This window comes from Zalophus californianus, chromosome 11 (genome assembly GCF_009762305.2).
Source record: "Zalophus californianus isolate mZalCal1 chromosome 11, mZalCal1.pri.v2, whole genome shotgun sequence".
NCBI lineage: Eukaryota > Metazoa > Chordata > Mammalia > Carnivora > Otariidae > Zalophus > Zalophus californianus.
This window is the reverse complement of record NC_045605.1, coordinates 53,003,752-53,017,824: the sequence shown is the minus strand read 5'-3', so window position 1 is coordinate 53,017,824 and position 14,073 is coordinate 53,003,752. Positions and strand designations below refer to the sequence as shown.

The 14,073-nt window shown below is 50.3% G+C and overlaps 1 protein-coding gene across 1 annotated transcript in view; it reads right to left on the bottom strand.

Annotated features, from left to right (window-relative positions):
• The window catches only part of TENM4 (teneurin transmembrane protein 4), a 711,368-nt gene extending 697,950 nt beyond the window's left edge, over positions 1-13,418 (bottom strand). Inside the window, exon 1 of the mRNA XM_027580077.2 lies at positions 12,957-13,418. The gene's annotated coding sequence lies outside the window, so the exon portion shown is untranslated. The remainder of the gene's footprint in view (positions 1-12,956) is intronic.
• Positions 13,419-14,073: the final 655 nt, after the last annotated feature.

Genomic DNA, 14,073 nt, shown 5'->3' with positions numbered 1-14,073 from the left:
TAAAGAACGTATACAACTCAACACCAAAAGAACAAATAATCCAATTTGGGCAGAAGACATGAATAGACATTTCTCCAAAGAAGACATACACATGGCCAACAGACATATGAAAAGATGCTGCACATCACTCATCATCAGGGAAATGCAAATCAAAACCATGATGAGATACCACCTCACCCGGGTCAGAATGGCCAAATCAAAAGCACAAGAAACAACAAGTGTTGACAAGATTGTAGGAAGAAGCCTGGAAAATACAACTGAATACCTGGAACTGGAAACCTTCTGTGGCACCATGAGAATGATCACGGTTTAGTATGTCTACTGTCACACTGCATCTGCCACCAGTGAGGCCACCACAAAACAATACTGACAAAAAGGTGCACAAAACTGACAGACTCCACTGCTCTATGGCACTTCACATCTGCTACTCCTATACTTGGAGAGATGAGAAGGAAGAGAAAGCAGAAGCAGGGAGAAAGATCTAGGTTTTCGAATCTGTGGGACTTGAATCAGTAGCATCAGCATCTCCCAGGTGCTTGTTAGAAATGCAGAATCCCAGGCCCCCCACCTCCCCCACCCCCCGCTGAAGCAGAACCTCCATTTTAACAAGTCCCCAGGCAGTGCCTATCTACACTGAGTTTCAAAGCCCTCTCCAGAACACAACACTTTTTCTTACTTTGAGGTGGATTTGAAGTGATCTTAAAAAAAAAAAAGAAAAGACAATCAGCCAACTGAATAGGATTTCTCAAGCAAATATTAATTATCTAAAAGATGTAAAAGATGTAAAATCACCCAAACCATCCGGAAGTGCAGAGCTTGCAGGCCTTTGGGCAATGTCAAGTCTGACACCAATCCTGGAGAGCTACCACAGGATCCCCTTTCATAGGTAGCAGAGACCAGGTACTCCCCCTTCTACCCCAGGAATCCTGAGTGGAGATTGTGCATGAATGGTTAACAGGGCCTCTGCCCAGAAGTATACATAAAAGGAGTAAAACCAGGTCAAAGGAAGATCACAATATCTCTAGGCAAAGGCTAGCGAGGCCTTTTCAGCACTCGGGATGCAACTGTGTTGAAATGAGGAAAAAGGCTGAATGAGAAGGCCACACTTTTCTGACCCAGATGCCCCAGTTTGCCAGGAGGCAGGGAGGCGATGAGAAAGAAGCCTTGATTACTATATCTGTAGTCCCATGGCTCAAATAAATTAGGTCACCCTCCTCATACATAAATTACTCAATATGGGATCCCTTTATGCTTTGAAGAAGGGAGGGAAGGAACATTTAATGAGGCTCTACTCTATGCACCGTTTCTCAATCCTGGCTGCAACTTGGCATCACCTGGGTCCCAGCCACAGCTGTTCTAGAGCACTCCGGGGTGGGGCTGGGGCACTGGTGTTGGTTAAGAGCTCCCCAGGGGATCCTAATGCATAACCAGGGTTGGAATCCACAGTATTGGGCACTGAGCTGGAACTCAAAATCTAGAAGGAGACAGTAGCTCAGAGAAGCAGATAAAGAATCATTATGCCAATCTGGTGCCGAGTGGCAAAGGGACAGAGCTGGAATCAGAACCAGGAACTGCCGGTTTAAATCTAGAGCATTTTGGTTTTTCCACTTCTATAGGCCCCTCCATTTTTTAAAAGGGCAGGGATGCCAGAGGTCCTCTCAGAGTCTGACCTGCAAAAACCATAAATAGGCTCCTTCAGACCCTCTCAGTACCCGCCTCCACCATAGCTCTGTCCACCATTGACCCGCGTAAACAGTGCATTCAAGGCTCTAGAAGCAAGAATCAAGAGGACCAGGAGCTGAGTGGGTGCGGTCACAGGAAAAATAGCAAAGCCCAGAGCTACCGTTCACATTGAAGACACTGCCTGTTAGGCACTGTGCAAGTTACTTCACGAATCCCACACCAACTCTTTGAGGTCAATACTTCTGTTTTCCATTTTATAAATGGATGGAAGCTAAGAGAACCTAAATAACTTGCTTCAATTCATACAGCTACCAGATGACAAAGCAGAGAATTCAAGCCCAAGTCTGTTGGGCATTTTCCTCTGCCTTACATGGCCCTGGGAAGCACTTAATCCAAGTATATGGGGGAACCATCCCTGGTGGAGAAAAAGCAACTCATGACTTAGCTGTCCCAAAAATAAGTTACTTTAAAGGCCCTGGAAATAATGATGCTGATTCAACGACAAGGTCTCACAAAACTCTCACATTCTTTTATGACAATCCTGCCACCAACCCTAACAAACACTCACTATTATCCCCATTTTATGGATACAGGATCTAACCCATGAAGATATGAAGTAACTTGCCCAAGGTCCCACAAAGTGTTAAAACTGGGAGCTGGGGCTGTCCACAAATTTGGTACCTCTTTCAAGCTACCAAGAAGTGAAGTGTGGCAGATCTTTGGTAGCAAAAAGTCACCAGGGCCAAGGCCCCTGCAGACTTCCCAGAAAATGGTTCTAGGACCAGCATCCCTGCCTCTGTTACTTGGCAGCTCAGGGCTACATTTTTAGTCAAACGAGTTTTTGTTATAATCATTCAACCTACAGAAAAGGAATGTCTGTCTTAGTTATTCCTTGAAAGGGATGAGTGCATGGCTGGGAAATGTTGAAGGGTTTACATAGCATTAGGATGAAGCACATCCAGGGAAACCAGGAAGGGAGCTGGTGAGCCTGCACCAAAGAAGGCGCAAGCTTCCCAGGCCGCCAGATTCAGTCCACTCCCCGCTCTGTCATTCACAAGCCCATGTGACAGGGGTGGTGTCATGCAACCACCAGAGGCCCCACTCCTTCATCTGGAAAGTGGGGATTCTTGCCAATTTCACGAGTGTCCTGGGGAATACATTAGCTTATGTTCTAGATAGCCCTGTGTGCCAGACCCTGAAGCCATTTGCCTCTTTATTTACCTGTATGTGCCAGATGTTCTACAGAAGTGAACACTTAATCCTCATCGCCACGTGATATGAGATGAGATCTATCACTTTCCCGATTTTATAAAGAACACTGAAGCACAGAAGGGTGGCTCAAGGTCATACGGTGAGGAAGTGAGGGTCAGGGTCTAAACCTAGTTCTTGTAGGCTTCAAAGCTGATGTTCTTCCCAAGACTCCATGCTGCTCAGTCTGAAGAACCTCAGAGTGCATGTACAAATGGACGTAACCGGTCAAAAAGAGGAATTAAGGTTGGACAGAAGTACATCCTGGCCTTGAAGGTAGACAAACACAATTGGATAAACTAGACGTTCCAAATTTGCTACAAAGGCAGATTAAGAGCAGCTGGGAGTCTCTGACCACACAACATAGCAGAGAGAGGACAGGGCCTGAGTGCACCCAGTTGCCAAACTTCTTAGTTCAGTTAAAAAAAAAAAGTAAAAGAAAATAAAACACAAAACTTTAGAGGAAAAAGCTAAAACAATTGTCTCAAAACAATCAAAAATACTATTAATTCACAGGCTACTACTTTTAATACTTTGTTTCTTTTTAGTCCTGCTTCAGTGAATGTCTGCTTTGGAAAACATACTTTGGATTTAATAGTATAGCATTATTTTTTTAAAACAATTTTATTGTGGCATTTTCCTATGTCACAAAAACAGATGTTTGAAAATGACATTTAATCTTTATATAATATCCCACTGTTTGGCTGCCATACTTGTCCAATCCAATTGTTTATCTTTTTTTTTTCACTATTATAAATAACAAGGCAATGAACATTTTTATTCTGACATCTTTTCTGCCCATCTCTGATTATTTTCTTTGGCTAGATTCCTAGAATTGGAATACTGAGCTAAAGGGAACAAGTGTTTCTAGGACTACTGACAGTTATTGCCAAATTGCTTTCCTAAAAGGGTGTATTAATTTGCATTTCCACCAGCAGCAAAGGAGAGTACCTGTCTTCCAGCACCCTCTCCAGAATCCAGCACTGTCTTAGAAATAATCTTGCCTAATAAGAGAGGTGAAAAATAGTAGCATGAGTCTGCAAAGAGACATAGTGTGTTTGATAACCTACCTCTAGTCATACAACCAGTCCGTGGTTCAGCCAGGATTTGAACTGAAGACGCTCAGCTCCAGGAGCCAAGTCCCTAACCACTACTGGGGTACGCAGTACTCAGCTTCATGTCGGCTATTGTTTTAGGGAATTTTACATGAGAGTTTTGCATGGGCAGAGATCTTTACGTTAGTCTTTCATTATCCTGAGCGACTGGACCAACACGCTGCAATAGAACTTTCTGCAATGATAGAAATGTTCTATATCTGCATTGTCTGATATGATAGCCACTATCCTCTCCTGAGCACTGGGAATCTGGCTAGTGTGACTGAGGAAATGAATTATTAATTTTATTTCATTTTAATTAAATTTAAATTGTGACTAGTGACTACCGCACTCACTGCACAGTGCAGCTCTTGAATATCGAGGGCATCACCCAATAAATATTCATTAAGTGACAAACTCAAGTAATCTCTTAATTTTGCTTCCCTCTACCATACTTCCTGCAAGGCAAAAGTTTGCCTCTTCCATCCTCATCTCCGTGTGTCCATTTGTTCTCTCAAACGCAGGCTTAATGCTATTTATCTGCCATGTGGTGGTGATGTGAAGATCAGCTAATTAACGTTTGCAAAGAGGTGCATTGCTGACTGGTTCTCAGAATAATTGCACATTAATAAAACGTTTAAACAACCAATTCTCATCCAGAGGCCAAAGGAAGGCTGAGTTTATATAGTAAAGAGCTGGTTTTTCTGACTCCCTCTGAACTAGATCCTTCCACTGTGGACCTCATCAATACAAACTTCCATCTACGACGTTCCACCAATCAGAAGAGACTGAAATGTACTTTCACAATGGTTTTGATGTCACAGTTTGATGAGTAAATTAATAATACAAACAAGATTGGGGAGGGCGGATATTTAACCAACTTGAACAAATTGCTTTTAAGCTCTTAAGCACTTTCATTGCTTGCATAATAATGAAACAAATTTTTAAATGTCTTCATCCATTCTCAAAGTAGACCCAGTAAAAGGACCTCTAAAGAGAAACGCTTTGCTAAGCACTCAGTTTTAATGACATGGCATTCCAAAACGTTACAAAGTTGCTATTCTAGAAGAAACAAGGGTTCTGGAGCCCGAGAGGCCTATGATCAAATGCTAGTCCTAGGTGTGTGACCCTGGGCAAATGGTTTGCCTTACTGAGTCCCAGTTTCCGCATCTAGAACATGGAGGTAATAGCAGCTACTTAACACATAGAAGGTACTCAATATGTGTTTGTTTGACACTTGCCCCATTCTTCCACCACCTTCAACCACCGGATAAGAGAACTATGTCCCTCCCTACTCTGTCTGCTAAAAGATGCCAATTCTCAAAACCCAAAAGAAAGGACACATCCCTTTATAGTGCCATCTATAAATATAAGAGAGCTCCTCTTGATGTCTGGTGGTCATTATTACTACTTTCTGAAATAATGTCAGAGTAGGAAGTAGATTGAAACCTGGCTACTAAAAGTTTGGAGCAGGGACAAGCCTCATGGCATCATCTTGGAGCTTACCAGAAATGCAGACGCAGGCTCCTCTTCAGACCTGAGTCAGAACCTACACTTTAACAAGACTCTTGGGTGATGTACGTGCATATTAAAAGTTTGAGAAGTACGACCTTACAAAACATCAAATCCACTCTCCTCTCCCAACCTAATTTTATAGAAAGGGAAACTGATTCCAAGTATGGGTAAGTGTTTTACCCTAAGCCATAATGTGTTAGCTGCAACTCTTTTGCTTGACTTTCAAGGGGTTCTAAGACCCGATTTTTAGAATCAACAGTCATTCCACAGCAAGAAATTCAGCTCTTTAAAAGAAAACATTCTTAAAATCTAATGTGCTTGAGGGTTATAATGATTTATCAATTGTATCTGACGATCATTGCCACTGGTAGCAGTAAGGCTACCATCCACAAAGCCAATGCAGGACTCAAGGAGACAGGGAGTAGGGGGACTGAATAACAGCTTTTGAGATCCTGCTACGTTAATGTCCTGTGTCCTTTGTGTTTTCCAAATGAAAGAAAGGCCCCGATTTGATGTTCAGAACATGACAAAGGACAAAAAACGTTCCACTGCCTTCCCTAGTGACACTGGAGAAGTGTCAGTATCAAAGGCAGCATCTAAACACTTGTCAAAATTCCGAGTCTCTGACCAGTGGAGTGGGCTTCCTACATGGTGACCACACCAAGGAACAAGGCTGAGGTGACCTCTCTCTGATCTAAAGGGGCTCCTGATGTCTCCTGCTGGGTACGGGGACACCTTGGAAATGGGAGGACTGGATTTTCCCCCAGTGGCTCCACTGAATTCTTTGTCAGATGACGAGTCATCTAACCACAGGGAACAAATCTTTTCTGGGTCACAGAAATTTGACACGTGAAAGCAAGACTGACAAATACACCCTCTCACTGAACTGGCACATACCAGGATGGGAAGAGATACCCAACTACCCCCACTTAGGAAACAGCATGTAGGCATGTTAATTTAATTTTTTACTGTGCCCAGGCACCCTGCAGAGGGACAGTTGGGCGGGTTTTCCAGCAAAATGCCCTGCAGCGGGTGGGGATAAGCTTGCTGTGGGTAGTCCCAATTGTTTCCTTTGTCAGATTTCCTAGGCGGCCATTCCAAGGCCTCTGAGCCAAAGGAAAAGGGAAGGGGGAAGGGCAGGGAAGGATGGAATCCATCGCCTGAGCAAATGCTAGACACACACACTTCTCTGAGGAACTGTTTGTCATTCACTGTGGAGCCAGCCCCACCTACAATACAGAGGAACATATTTACATATTTCAACTCCATTGCTGGCTGAAGCGCTACAGAAAGTGATGATTCGTAAACAGCCAGGGAAGAAAAATGTTCTCGAAAAAGGATTTGCCTATCACTTCAGCAGAACAGCTCAAAGTTATGCAAATCCCCTGCTTGAGGTCTGATTGTCACCCCTACATCCCTCTGCTACCCAGGCTCCCAAGTCTAGAAGGGACTATAAAGTAAACAGCCCTATTCTGGCTTAAAAGATGAAGTAGAGGGGTGCCTGGGTGGCTCAGTCATTAAGCATCTGCCTTTGGCTCAGGTCATGATCCCAGGGTCCTGGGATCGAGCCCTGCATGGGGCTCCCTGCTCTGCGGGAAGCCTGCTTTTCCCTCCCCCACTCCCCCTGCTCGTGTTCCTGCTCTCGCTATGTCTCTCTGTCAAATAAATAAATAAAATATTAAAAAATTAAAAAAAAAGATGAAGTAGAAATCACAGTATAGTCTACTGCTTCTCATGGGTGACAGAAGTCTTCACATGGCCTATGCCTGTGACCCTGCAATCCTACTTTCTAGGAATTTGTCTTAAGGAAATACAAAAATTACACAGTGCACAAGGGTGGCTACTGCAGCTTTGTTTTTAAAAAAAAACAACTAAAAATAAACAAAAAGTCAAAATTTCAGTACTGGTTAAATAAATGATGGCATATTAAAACACTGAGGTTTTACGCAGCTATTAAACATGTTGCCAGAGGGAGAAATACTATAACATGGCAAGATCTATCATTAAATGAAAATGCATAATTACGACTCTGATCTCATTTTTTTACATGCATAAAGTCCCACGTTATGACTCAAAATGTGGTGAACTTATTTTCCTTCAGCTTTTTCTCTATTGTCTTTACCTTGCTACAGTGAACACAGATACTTTGATAATTAGAATAAACACAATTAAGTTTTAAAAAAACTGTGGCAAAGTAATAAATACAGAGGAATAAAGCACCTACATTTACACTATTTCATTAGAAGCTTTTCTTGTGGAAAACTATGTGTTCAGAGATCTACACACGCTGGACTCCCTGGGAACCGGGGCACGTGTTACTTTCCAAGTGGCCCCCATAGCAGTCTGTCAGTGCAGAGCAATGACAGAGTGATTCAGCTTTTCAGCTACAGTAAGCCAAGCTGATAAACCATGTAAGAAGGCAGGTAAAAATCGGTCTCTCAGATCTAGAATTGACGTTGATTTACCCTGCTAGGCTCTTGGAATCAAATCTGCAAGGCGGTGATTTAAATCCCATTGTTCTTTTGTTTCCCTTTTGAGATTTATGGATGTGGGAGAATGTATTGGGAAAGAACAGTGGCCAGCTTGAGGTCCAGGCAGGGTAGCCATTTATTGGGACTGGACAGGGGAGGCTGAGTACCCAGGTGAGGATTTACACCAGGTGACATTCCATCTCATTTTCTTCAACCCCTCTGAGTTAAAGAGTGTAAGAGGGCGTCTGACATTGAGTCCCTTGCTTGTATTGTCCAACAGTCTTTATCTTAAATTCCTAATCACCCTCTTTCCCATATTTTTAACTCTTGATCTGGAAATATCGGGTTATGTAACATGCCAATCTGCACAAGGATGTAATTCTGTCATAAAAAAGGACTCAATGAGGGAGAAATTCTAACAAAACTGGAAATGACTTTTCTAAGAAAAGAGAGGCTTTTTTTGTTTCAAGCACTTGAGCTGTTTTTAAATAGACCATGGATGCAATGTTGCTGGTTCTTTTGGGGATGTTGATTTTCCTGCCCAACCCCCACCCAACAAATGCACCGCGTTGGAAAGGGATGAAGGAAGTGGAAGGGAATGATCATCTGTGAGGTTTTGTGACATTAATCCTTACTTTGTTGTAAACTAGAGAATATCTTCCCATTTATAGGAGAGCACACTGAAGTTCCAAAGGTAACTAAAGCCACATCGCCAGGATTTCCACCCAGTAAATAAAGGAGTTAAAGTAACATCCCACCAATTTACTCCCACAAAACCAGAGACGGTTAAACAGATCATGCCACAGAGAGTCAGATCTATTGGAGATCCAAATCGTCCAGTACTATAATACCCAGTCTCCCACGGCAACACCTGTTCAGTGGGGAGCTCACTACCTCATGTTCCAGATTATTCCCTTCGCTGTAGAACTGCCCTCTGATGATTCTTCTTTAGGCTGAACATTGGTTCCACCGCCCCTTTAACCCCGCCCCAGCCCCGCAGTGAGCAAGGCTGACCCTATTTCCCCCCAAAGTCCACTAGGGTGGTTTATTGGATTTTACTGGCCCCATTCTACCCCCATCCCCAAAAGAGTCCTTGATGACAACAGGAAGCTGTGAGATGAAACCAAGAAATCTCAAAAACCGAACCTTTCCATTCCTGACAACTTCCCCACCCTCAGAAGACGGTGAATTCACACGCCAACCTGCTCTCTGCCTCCGCTCACTTAAAGACACATGCTGGGAATAAAACCTTCCCTGAATTAGCCCCGTAACGCTATAGGAACATCTCCGTCCTAAGTTTGCCTGGAGAACCTGGGGGCGTTCACTTCCGCGACGTTCACAAGGACCTACTGCACGCAAGGAACCGATGAGAGGCGACGCTCGTTCGCCCCGGGAAATCAGCTCAGACTGGTCTAATTCCACTAGGCGGAAGGACGCCCATCATCACCCTCACCAGAGAAAACAGATTCTTTCTCATCATTCTCTTATAACGCCTACAAAGAGGGGAATCCCATTTTTGCGCGATGGCTGGCCTTGCCGCACAGCCCCCTTCCAGGCTCTCTCTCTCTCTCTCTCTCTCTCTCTCTCCCTCTCTCTCTCTCTCTCTCTCTCTCACACACACACACACACACACACACACAAGCACGCACACACAAACTTGCTTCCACCACCACCTGTGAAAACATCCTCCTAACTTTGGCAAGGAGAGCTCCGGGGCAGAGCTGAGCGGCTGAGCTCCCGGAGCGCGCCGCAGGGCGGAGGATGGGGGCAGGCGGGGAGAGAGCAGCGCGGCGGGACCGCGACACAGCGCGGCTCGGCTCCTGGGCTAGCACCCGTCCGGAACGCGGCGGTCTGGGCTCGGGTTTCCCGTGCAGGCCCCGCCCACCCGGCGGCCTGGCTAGTGCGGACTGCGGCGCGGCTCGGGCCGGCCGAGGAGCCGGAAGCCGGGGGCACAGCAGCCGGCTGAGAGCGCGAGGGGTCCTCGGCCCGCGCCCCCGACCCGGGACGCCGGGGAGGGCGGGGGGCGGCGAGAGGGCCCTGGAGAGGACGGCGGCACCCGGCCGGCGCGGAGGCCGTGGAGCGGGAGGGCGCGGGGAAACAGGTTGCCACGGAGCCCCGTCCCCTCCCCGCGGACGCCCCGCCGCGACCGGATTCCCGCCCTGTCCCGAGCAAGCACAGCCCCTCCAGGGCTCCCTCCTCCCTCCCGGACCCTCGCGGCCGCCCCGGAGCCTCTCAGGCAGCCGGGTTAAAGGCGCCTTCAGCAAGGTCAAGGCGCGGCCGGCGGGCACCTGGGGATTTTCCCCAGCCGAGCACGAGCTTTGTAATCGCATTGTTAAGGATCATGGCAGCGGCAGGAAATCCGAACGGCCCCACAGGTCTGCGAAGGGAGGATTTATTTTACAGCGCGGAACATACTCAGACCGACCCAGGATTTCAGTGGGAGGGGATGCGGGGTTTCGGGACCGTGGAATGTGGCAAAAACAAAACCCCCCGCTCCACCCAAGCACACCACCACCTCCTGCCTGCGGGGGGAGGGGAGGAGGGAGTTCGGGGCCACTGTGCCTCAGACTTCAGCCTCTGTCAGGTCTGGGGTGGTTTATCCCTCTACAGGCGAAAAAAAGATTTTAAAAGCACTCCACTACTGTGGTTTCTCTATCAAAGACCGTCAACATGCTACAGGCTGCGGCAGCTATGGGAAGCAGGGAGAGGAGAATAAACGCAACAGAAGCAAACTGCGGTCCGCGTAGGAGAGAAGCAAAGAGGCGGAAGCCATACTCTGCACTCATCCCCATCCTACCCCATTAGCGCCCGGCTAGCCCCGGAAACCAGGAATGGGTACCTAATGGTGGCCAACCCTGGCAGAGGCCAGCCCTCTCCCTCCTGACCCCCCCCCCGCCAGAGTAGGCCTGGATGGCTGGCATGCTTGGCATCTCCAAGGTGGACCAGACAGCGCAGGCAGGTTTCTAAACACGTGAAGGGCACTGGGTGTGAAAGATGGGTTGGAGATCTGAGAGGCAGAGAAGCGAGGCTTAGCGGTTCCCCAGGATGCAAAGTTAGTTTCCTGAAAGAGCATCCCCTGCAAGGCCTCCCAACACCCCCGAGACAGGCTCGGGCTCTGGGGACGCCATCAACCCTGAGTTCTGACCGGCTTTTTCTCTCTGATCAATCCCAAAGTCTCTACCCAATTCCTGTCTCGATAACCGGTTCTTTGGAGACAGTAGCATCAGCACCCAACGCCGATCATGGAATTGGGGGCCGTGGTGCCAGGCGTCTCCCTGCCCTCCGGTCTCGGGATGGGTGCGCCCCGGTACTTACATTCCCCAAGCACGCAAACTTTCAGGCTTGTCTTTCGCGAACCGGGTGCTCACATCACGGTTCTGGGTAATCAATCACTGAGCAGCCAGTTTATATAATTGCCCGCGATGCCGTACGGCAGATCTTGCGTGCACCGCCGCACAGGCTCAGCACTTGGGCACCTTCTCGCCCCCGCGCTCGAATCCCGAGCGTGCCCCGCCGCCGCCTTCCACAAAGCAGCAAGGCGATCTCGTGGATTCGTCAAATACCAAGGGTTCAGGCAGGATCTACCAAAACCCAGGCTGCCTCAATGCGCCCCGTTCGCTGCACTGGTCTCTTATGGATAACTGCCTCTCTACAAACCTCTCTAGGCCTGGGGGGTGGGAGGGGGATTGAGACACCCGCGGGGGGTTGGCGCGCTTCTGAAGAGGGCTCCTATTACCCAACGGAGTAATAATACCCTCGTACACACGGACCAAGGTATACAAATCGCCTTAACGTGTCGCCCTGAAAGGGGAGCCAACTTCCAAAGTTAGAGACCACGCAGTTGAATTTCCAGTACTTTCCAACCTCGCCTAGGCGGGGACAGGGCCCGAGAAGGGGCGGGCAGCGGCCAGCGAAGCCCACCCTACCGCTCAGCCAAGAAGGACTCACCAGTTGAACCTTACCTCGCCCCCAGTAGTTAGCTGTGTATTCCCTGGTTGCGCGTACACACACACACACACACACACACACACACACACACACACACACACACACTCCGATATCACCTTCACGTCTGCTTCCTTCAAAAAAGACTGCATTTTTTTTAAAACACGAGGAAAATGACGGAGGTCGGTGATCGCATTTCAACCCAGAGCAAATTTCTCCAAACCACGGGTGCGAGTAGTCACATACACATACACACACACACGCACGCACACACACTCACACTCACACCCAGAAGCGCTCTGAGCTTCCACCCGCGCGGCTGCAGCCTCCCGCGCGGCTGCAGCCTCCACTCGCTGGGAAGGGAACGTCAGCACCGCTGCAGGGCGGCGGGCGAGGAGAGGCGAGCGCCGCGCGGGCTGCGGAGGGCGCGGGGCTGGGGTCCCTCTCGCGTTCCTCCGCTCCAACCGTGGCGCACGCGGGGCCGCTGCAGCCTGTGCTCGCCCGCAGGACCCGCTGCAGCCGCCAGAGCCGGGCACCGCCTTCCAGGCTCTTCCAGCGCCCGCCGGGGCCCAGGGGCAGGCTGGTCTGCAGAGGGGCTGCGGACTCTGGGGCTGGGGCGGGGAAGGGGATCCCCGCGAGGAAGACAAACCCGGGCGCGCGCCTCCCTCCCACCCGCAGTCCCGAGTCCCGGACCCGCGCCCACCTCCCCTCTCTCCCCTAACCTTCGCTCTCAGACTAGTCCGCGGCGGGCTCCGGGGGCTGCGGCGACCGAGGCTCGGGCTCCTCACTGGCTCGCCTCGCCGGCAGCCTCCCGCCCAGCCTCCCTCCCTTCCTCCCTCAGTGGGGGCCGAGGGAGGAGAGCGTTTCCTGGAGCCCTGGGCGTCCGTGCAAGCCGCCCCGACCACGCCACGGCCAACGAGCGAAGAGGAGCGAGGGGGCCGGCGAGATGCCGCCGCGGTCCCCGAGGCGCTTTTCCATAGAGCGGAGCGCGCCGCCTTACCGTGGCTGCAGGCTGCCACCGCCGGGGAAGCGGGGAGGAGGGCGGCAGGGAGGCTCGGCGCCGCGCGGGTGGCTCCTCTGGCGCTCGGCGGCGCGGCTCCTCGGCTCCGCGAGCCGGAGCAGGGCGCCCAGGAAGGAGCGGGTCCCGGCTCTGCGCTCAGCTCCAGCGAGACCAACAATAGCTCCCGAGGGGAGCGGAGCCCCAGCGAGGCTCCAGCCGCGCGCGCACGCCCGGCTCCCGCTCCCGGCCGCTCCCGGCCGGCGTCCCTGCCAGCACTGCTGCCCCACATGAAACAGCTGCAATCCCGAGGCTTCTGGGGGGGTTGGGGCGGGTGTGTGCGCGCGCGTGTGTGTGAGTGTGTGTGTTTAATAGCTTCCCTCCTCTTCTTCCCCTCCCTGCCTGCTCGCCTGCCTGCCTCCGTCCCCCACCCTCGCTCTCTTACACACAGACAGAGAGGGCGAGCGAGAGAGACACACACACACACACTCACGCGCACACGCAGGTTACATGAATGGGAGGCGGGAGCCAATCCTGCGAGGCTGGGCGAGCCGCGGCGCACTGGCGCTGCGAGCAGGGCCGCACCACGGCGCGGGGGGGCGCCACGCAGGTGACGCGTGCCCTCCCGGGGCCCCTCGCCGCCTCTCGACTCGCCCCAGTCTCTGTGCTCTCCCCGATGGCTTCCTCTCTCCCCCTTTCCTCCTTTCACCCCGCTCCTTTCTCCATCTTCGCTCCCTTTTATTGCCTTTTCTTTCTCGAATTCTCCTAGTTGTCTCAGTTCAGTATCTTCCTCGGTCTGCTCTTTTCTTTTACCGTCTTCGCTCGCTCAGTCCCTTTCTCAAACTTTCTCCTTCCTTGTCCCGACTTTTCCCTACTTCCTCTCCTCCTGCCTTTTGTTCTCTTTCCTCCCGCTTTGGCCGTCCCCCCCACCCCCTCACCCCCCCACCCCCGTCTCTGTGGTGTTGTCTGGTCTCCTCGCCCTCCCCCTCTTCGCCTGTCCCGGGGTCACTCTGGGGCCGGTGGCTTCCCTCCCCGCCTACCCCCTGATGTTATTTCACACCCTCAACACTTTTCCAGGAACAGTCCCTCTCGCATTGCTGCTGCAGCACAGCCAGAGGTA